At 44.3% G+C, this 6,371-nt stretch overlaps 1 pseudogene; it reads right to left on the minus strand.

Moving 5' to 3' along the window:
* Positions 1 to 953: 953 nt before the first annotated feature.
* Positions 954 to 5,517, minus strand: LOC102838844 (annotated as a pseudogene).
* Positions 5,518 to 6,371: the final 854 nt, after the last annotated feature.

Genomic DNA, 6,371 nt, shown 5'->3' on the forward strand with positions numbered 1-6,371 from the left:
TGTGTGAAGAATCAAGATCAAATTTATTTAGTACCCTGCAGGGTCTCTGCTTCTGTGCCACTGAGACACACAAGGGCAGTGGCTTCCATTAAGTGTGGTCCCAAGTGACATTCATCCCCTCTCACGCCCTCACCCACCCTGTAGGAAACACCTTAGCACTTCAGGAAACCATTCCCTTAGAAGGAATAAATTAAAAAGGAAAATACACATTTTAATTTTCTATTAAAAACAGGATTTGCTGTAGGCAACCGTCTTCCCGCCTTTCAGCCAACAGCAAGGTAAAGGAACAGAAAGAAAGGGGTATAGAAAACAGCTTAACATCTGTGCTTGGTTCAACTTCATTTTGATTTTGGGCACTGCCTGACATGAAGCTTGTCTTAGAGTTGGCGTTTCAGAGGTGTTGCCTCTGCTGAGCAGCTCTGCTTTCCTGTTGGTGGTGGATGAGGTCGTAATGGGAACAGGTGAAGCTGCTTGGTCCCCACTGTGTGCTTACATAGGGCAAGGAGGCTAGCCACCACGGCCCCTCTGATGGACCAAGGCAAAAAGGATCAAAGGAAAAGAGGAGAACTACCCCCTACACCAGGCCACTTGCTAGAAGTGAGTACCTACTAAACTAAAACAGGATTCTGTGAATTAGGGCACTCGGAAAAGTTCTTTATCTCCGTACAAGACAAAATATTCAGTTCCAAAGTATCCCAATGGCCTGTTTATCCTGAACCTCCTTCTGCTGCTTCCACTCCTGAGCTCCAGGAGTCAGGGAGCAAGGCTCCACTGGGTGGCTGATTAAACAGCCCCTCTGTATCTCTTTATATCCAACATAAATGCAGTAGGATTGATTGAGTTAAGGACTGGCAGCTTGATTTGGTGGGAGTAGGGCAGATTTGTAGACATGTGCACCGAGATCTTGGAATTCGTGAATCGGCTCTGATCAGCACGTGGATGTCCTCCTAGGGTTAGCAGCTGCCAGTCAGTCCATCAAGGGAGCCTTCCGTTCTAGAGTATCTGTTTTCCATGAAATCTCGGTGAGGCTCAGGTGTGGACACTTCTACTTCTGTGTACTCCACGTCTGGGTTCAAAGGCTCTTTATTTTCATTTAGTGGTTTCATTGCATGGTTTCCGACATCTTCATTATGTAACCATAATGACTGCTGGCTGCAGTATTGGAATCAGATGACATCTTCTCGTTGTTGGAACTCAGCAATGGTACTGCCTGCCTGGACATTTCCACTAGCATCAGTTTAGCCTTGGATTCCTTCAGAGAATAGCATCTGGCCCCAGCAACCAAGGTGGCAATTATCACCCTAAAGACAATCACTGCAATAAGTCCTTTTATCCATGGGACAAGAAAGATTCTGACTGTCAGCATATTGCTTTGGGGGATGGCTCTGGCAATGTTGGCTCTGTTGATGGCAGTACAACAATGCTGCCCTTCCTACTCCTTGCTAGCCTTTGGTTTTTGCCAAATTACCTGAGTGATATTTGAAGAGGTGAAATAGAAGGGTTTGTCCTCATTTTCTCAACAACAGTTAAAGGTGATTGGCCCAGTACCTTCATTCACAGAGCCCTGAAGCTTAATGGTCTCCCCAGACTCCATTTCCTCATTCAACAGGACAGCCAGCTGGACTTCATCAACTGGAGCTATTACCTTGACCTTCAGGACCTCGCTGATTATTTTGGTGTGGGAATGGCAATGATCCATAATACACTGGTATTCAGTATCTTTTGTTGGATTATCATGGAATACCACAGGATCATTTGAGTTCTTTTGCAAGCTCCCTAAAACTTTATTTGCTTTTTTTTTTTTCTTAAATGTTTTATTGTGAATTATGTGATAGTTTACATGGGAGAACATTAGTTTTACATTCATTCTATCATATATCGTCTCCATTGCCATGGTTACAATCCCCTCCATGCATCATCAACCAACCAAAGGGTATACCCTGCAATCCTTCCCCCGTACCCCCCAGGTCTTCAGCACACAGTCGCTCTCCCTCTCTGGATCTAAAGTCTCCAGCTGCTCCATCACTCCACGTCATCATCTCTGCCTCCATTTCAGGCATCACTGCTTCTCTGGGTAGGGTCCCCCTCTCTGATCTTCTCCCTTGATGGTCCTAGGGACCTCTGCTCCTACACTGAAAAGTTAATCACTCCCCTCCTTGCTATAAAATGTCTACCTTTACATTTCCAACCCTCACAATCAGTCCTGATAACAATTATTCACTATTGTATCACACGAGACCCGTCTGCATTTCATTGCATCCACCCCACATAGACAGATTGAATACTACTCACTGGAGATTCTACCTTCCTCCAGGCCCTCTGGATCTAGGTTCCCTCTTGAAAGCTTGTAAGCCAGTCACTTCTTGCCTTTGTAGCCCCTCGTCCTTCATTTTGGGTAGCCAATGTCCAAGTTGCCCATCCCTGTCTACTCTGTGTGTGGAGGGAGTGGGAATGATTCTTGCTGTAAGAACTTGTTCCCTTTTTTGAGCTACTGCTTCCATAGGTGTAGGTCAAGTTCATCAAATTGCATGAGAATACTTTTTCTTCTTCTTCTTCTTTTTACTTTTTTTTTTTTTTTTTTTTTGTCCTCTTCTTTTTACTTCTGGTTGAGCTCTGATCATCCAGTCACTGAAGCCAGGATAAGTGGGTATTATCTGCAAGTGTAGATGTTCTTATGCATATGCCCTCTCTTCTTATCAGCTGAATGCTTCACTCTCCACTCTAGTCCTCTGTGGCTATGTCACTGACTCTGGACCCAAGAGTCCCCAGGTCTTGCCACACTGCTGGTCAACCAGGTCTTCACCCGGGTTCACAGAAGTCTATTAAACATTGTAGGGCTTAGCTCACCACTTCATTGCTGTTTTTCCCTCACTTCCCCTTATTGGTGTCGAGCGTGGTCACCAATCAGAGCGTGTATTCCCATTGAGTCTTAGTCTTGGAAGGGGGTTTGCGCTGAGGGGATCCGACCACTTGCCTTGATGTTTCCTGGGCCAGCAAGTTGCTTGTCAGTCTGCCTATGTTGTTTTATATTTTTCCTGTAGGTCTTTCTTTCAAGAAATATCTTCTGTTCTTCTAGCCACTCCAGGTTGGTCTGCTTGTCCTTTCAAGTGGGAATTCCCCATCTCTGGAGATTTGGATGTGGTTCAGGCTTCCACCTATAGTCTTATGTATTACAGAGGCTCTGCAGGAAGCTTCCTTCACTGGGCATGTTGTAGCCCCATTTTAGGTATTCCAATCAGTTATAGGCAGAAGATGGACTTAAAAGCTTTCTATGGTGATGCTTTTCACTATTCCTTTCTTTCCCCCTCCAGTGTCTATTTTATAATATAATGCAAGGAAAACCAAGATTCAAGACAGTTTATTTGCTTTTAAAAGCTGGTAATGATGGATAAACAGAGCTCAACCCTAAGAAGAAAGAAGAGGGAAAAAAGCATCATCTGATACAATTCGATAAACATAACCTATACCTATAAATGCAGTAGCTCAAAAGAGGAAACAAGTCCCTGCTGCAAGAACTATACCCACCCCATCCACACAAAGGGTAGACAAGGATGGGCAACTTGGACATTGGCTACCCAAAATGGGGGTAGGGGTACAAAGAGAAGAAGTGACTGGCTTACAATCTTTCAAGAAGGAACCTAGATCCAGAGGGTGTGGAGGAAGGCAGAGTTTCCAGTGAGTGGTGTCCAGCCTGTCCAGGAAGGGCTGATGAAACGAAATATAGATGGGTCTCTTGTGATGCAATGGTGAATAATTGTTATCAGGACTGATTGTGAAGGTTGGAAATCTAAAGATGGACATTTTGTAACAAAGAGGGGAGTGATTAATTTATCAATCTAGGAGCGGAGGACCCTGGGACCATCAATGGAGAAGAGCGAAGAGCGGAATCCTACCCAGAGAGGCAGAGAGGCCTGGGATGGAGGCAGAGAAGACAACATCAAGAGATGGTGGGGCTGGGGGCTCGGGATCAGGAGATGGAAAGGGGCTGAGGACTGTGGTGGTGGGGGGTGCAGGTTTACAGGGTACACCCCTTGGTTGGGTGAGGATGCATGGACAGGATGATAACTATGCCAATGAAATGATGGATGATGGAATGAATGTAAAGCTGATGTTCTCCCATGTAGACTATCACACAATTCACAATAAAACATTAAAGAAAAAAAAAAAAAAAGCTGGTAATGAATAGGCGAAGTTCCATTTGTTGATTGGCAATAGATTGCAATGGACTGTCCTTTTATCACCTCATATCTGGTATCATGAAAAATTCTGATCTGGGGAGAGCATTTCACACATGGTAACCTGGATCTCATTACTTCTCTTGACAAGGTTGCCAATACCTGCAACACAAGTGTATGTCCCGCTGTCCCTCTTGGAAGCAATATTGGTGATGTTCTGAGCCTGCATCATTCTCATGCTTCCTTCTGGATGGTGAAGTTAGCTGAGGGGGGTGGGGGCGGGTGTGCTGGGATGGTGCACCATAGGCTTAGACTTTCACCCTTATCCAGAAGTGTGGTGGAAGATTCCAGCTTTGGTTTGGAAAAAAAGTTCTGTTATGTTGACCACAATGCTGCTGACCTTAGCTATCTGGCTGGCTTCCACTTTGCAGGTGTAGTTGCAATTGTGCTCCACTGTGGCCATCATGGTGGAGCAAGACGGCTTCACTGCCATGCCTGTTATATGCCACAATCTTCTTGTCCTTTTAGATTATGATTTTGGAAAATGCCTGGGTCAGGTATGGCACTTGAATGGTACACTTAATGTGGAGCAGATCTGCCTCTGTGATCAATCCTTCAGGACTGATGTGGGACTTGGGAATAGAAAAGGATTCCCTCACGGTGACCAATTCACTCCTGGTGAATTCTGAGGACTCCATCCGAAATCCAGTGAGGATCATAGCTTGGCAGCAGAATATTAAAATATGCTTCAGCTCCTCAACTGGAAATTCTAATGTCACAAAATTTTGTTCTGAGAAGGCTTCATTCTTGTTTGTTTGATGCTTTTTGTTTCTAGTGAAAACTTTTAAAATAATTTTGAAAATTATTAGGGCCTTTTCCTCTTCTATAGAATAATTGACTGTCACGACCCTAGCTTCTGTCACCTCCTTCTTGTCCAGCGTCACCCTGGGATTGGGTACTCCTTTCACCAACACTTCATACTCCACAGTGGTTTATCCTTACTGTTCAGGATCACAGTGAATTTGTATTTCCCCAACTCATAAGCCCGGGCTTGGGGAATGAAGAAACTGTCCATATTCTGTGTGGAGGAGATGTTGTAGAACATCACGTCATCCTTGTAGAAGAGTACCATGTGGTGCCTGATGGGCGAGGTGGTGCTGTTGTCCATGATGCACTGGAGCGTCAGGGTCTGTTCGTTCTGCAACACCCACATGGGCAGGCTCTCCATGCAGATGCTGTTGATGGTGAATAAGTTTTCTTTACACTCAAGGCTTGAACTGAACACAAGTGTTAACAGGACTCCAAGCCACATCTTGCTCCAGTGGGACCACTTCATCTGCATCCCGAGAGCTTCAATTGCCTGGACAGTTAATTCTGCTTTCTGGCCATTCTTCAAGGGCAGAAGACACTTCCCACAGATGAGAAATCTGCCCTCTTCAGTGCTCTCTCTCTGTCAGGCATGTTCTACAGTATCCTGTGATGCTCCATCCTCTCTGAAGTGACAGGGACAGTAACTGTAACATCGATCATTAAAAATGATGACTACAGCGGCTGACTGACCTTCTAGGAAACTAGATACTAGTCTGAATTGGATAACCACTGCCTTGAGGTGAAGGAGCCCAGGTGTTTCTAGTCCATCATCTTTACATTCTATTTTTGCACGAACTTTTTGAAAACTTTTCATATTACGAAAGTAAAAATAAAAAGAGAGACAAATCTATATTTTGGGTTGTCTGAAAAAGAGACTAGGAAGCTATGTAAGACGTTTTGTTGTTGTTAAGTGTCATCGAGATGGTTCTTACTCATAGTGACTCTATATAGGTTTACCGAGGAGTCGCTGGTGGGTTTAATCCATTGACCTTGTGGTTAGCAGTCCAATGCTTATTCTATAATGTCACACCAGGACTCTATGTAGTATGTTTTAGGACATTTTAAATCAAATATGTATAAATTTGTAGTCATATAGAGAGTAGGATTCAAATATCTAGAATGTCATTGTTGTTAAGTACCATTGAGTCAGTTCTGACCCATAGCAACCCTATATAGAGTCTCCAAGGAGTGGCTGATGAGCTTGAATCACTGACCTGTGATTCAAACTGACTTTGCAGTCCAGCGCATTAACCCACAGCGCCACACCAGAATTCCAGAATGTCACTAGTATGGCACTTATTCATGTCTGATTCAATGAAGATTGGA

This window comes from Chrysochloris asiatica, unplaced genomic scaffold (assembly GCF_000296735.1).
Source record: "Chrysochloris asiatica unplaced genomic scaffold, ChrAsi1.0 scaffold00085, whole genome shotgun sequence".
Taxonomy (NCBI): Eukaryota; Metazoa; Chordata; class Mammalia; order Afrosoricida; family Chrysochloridae; genus Chrysochloris; species Chrysochloris asiatica.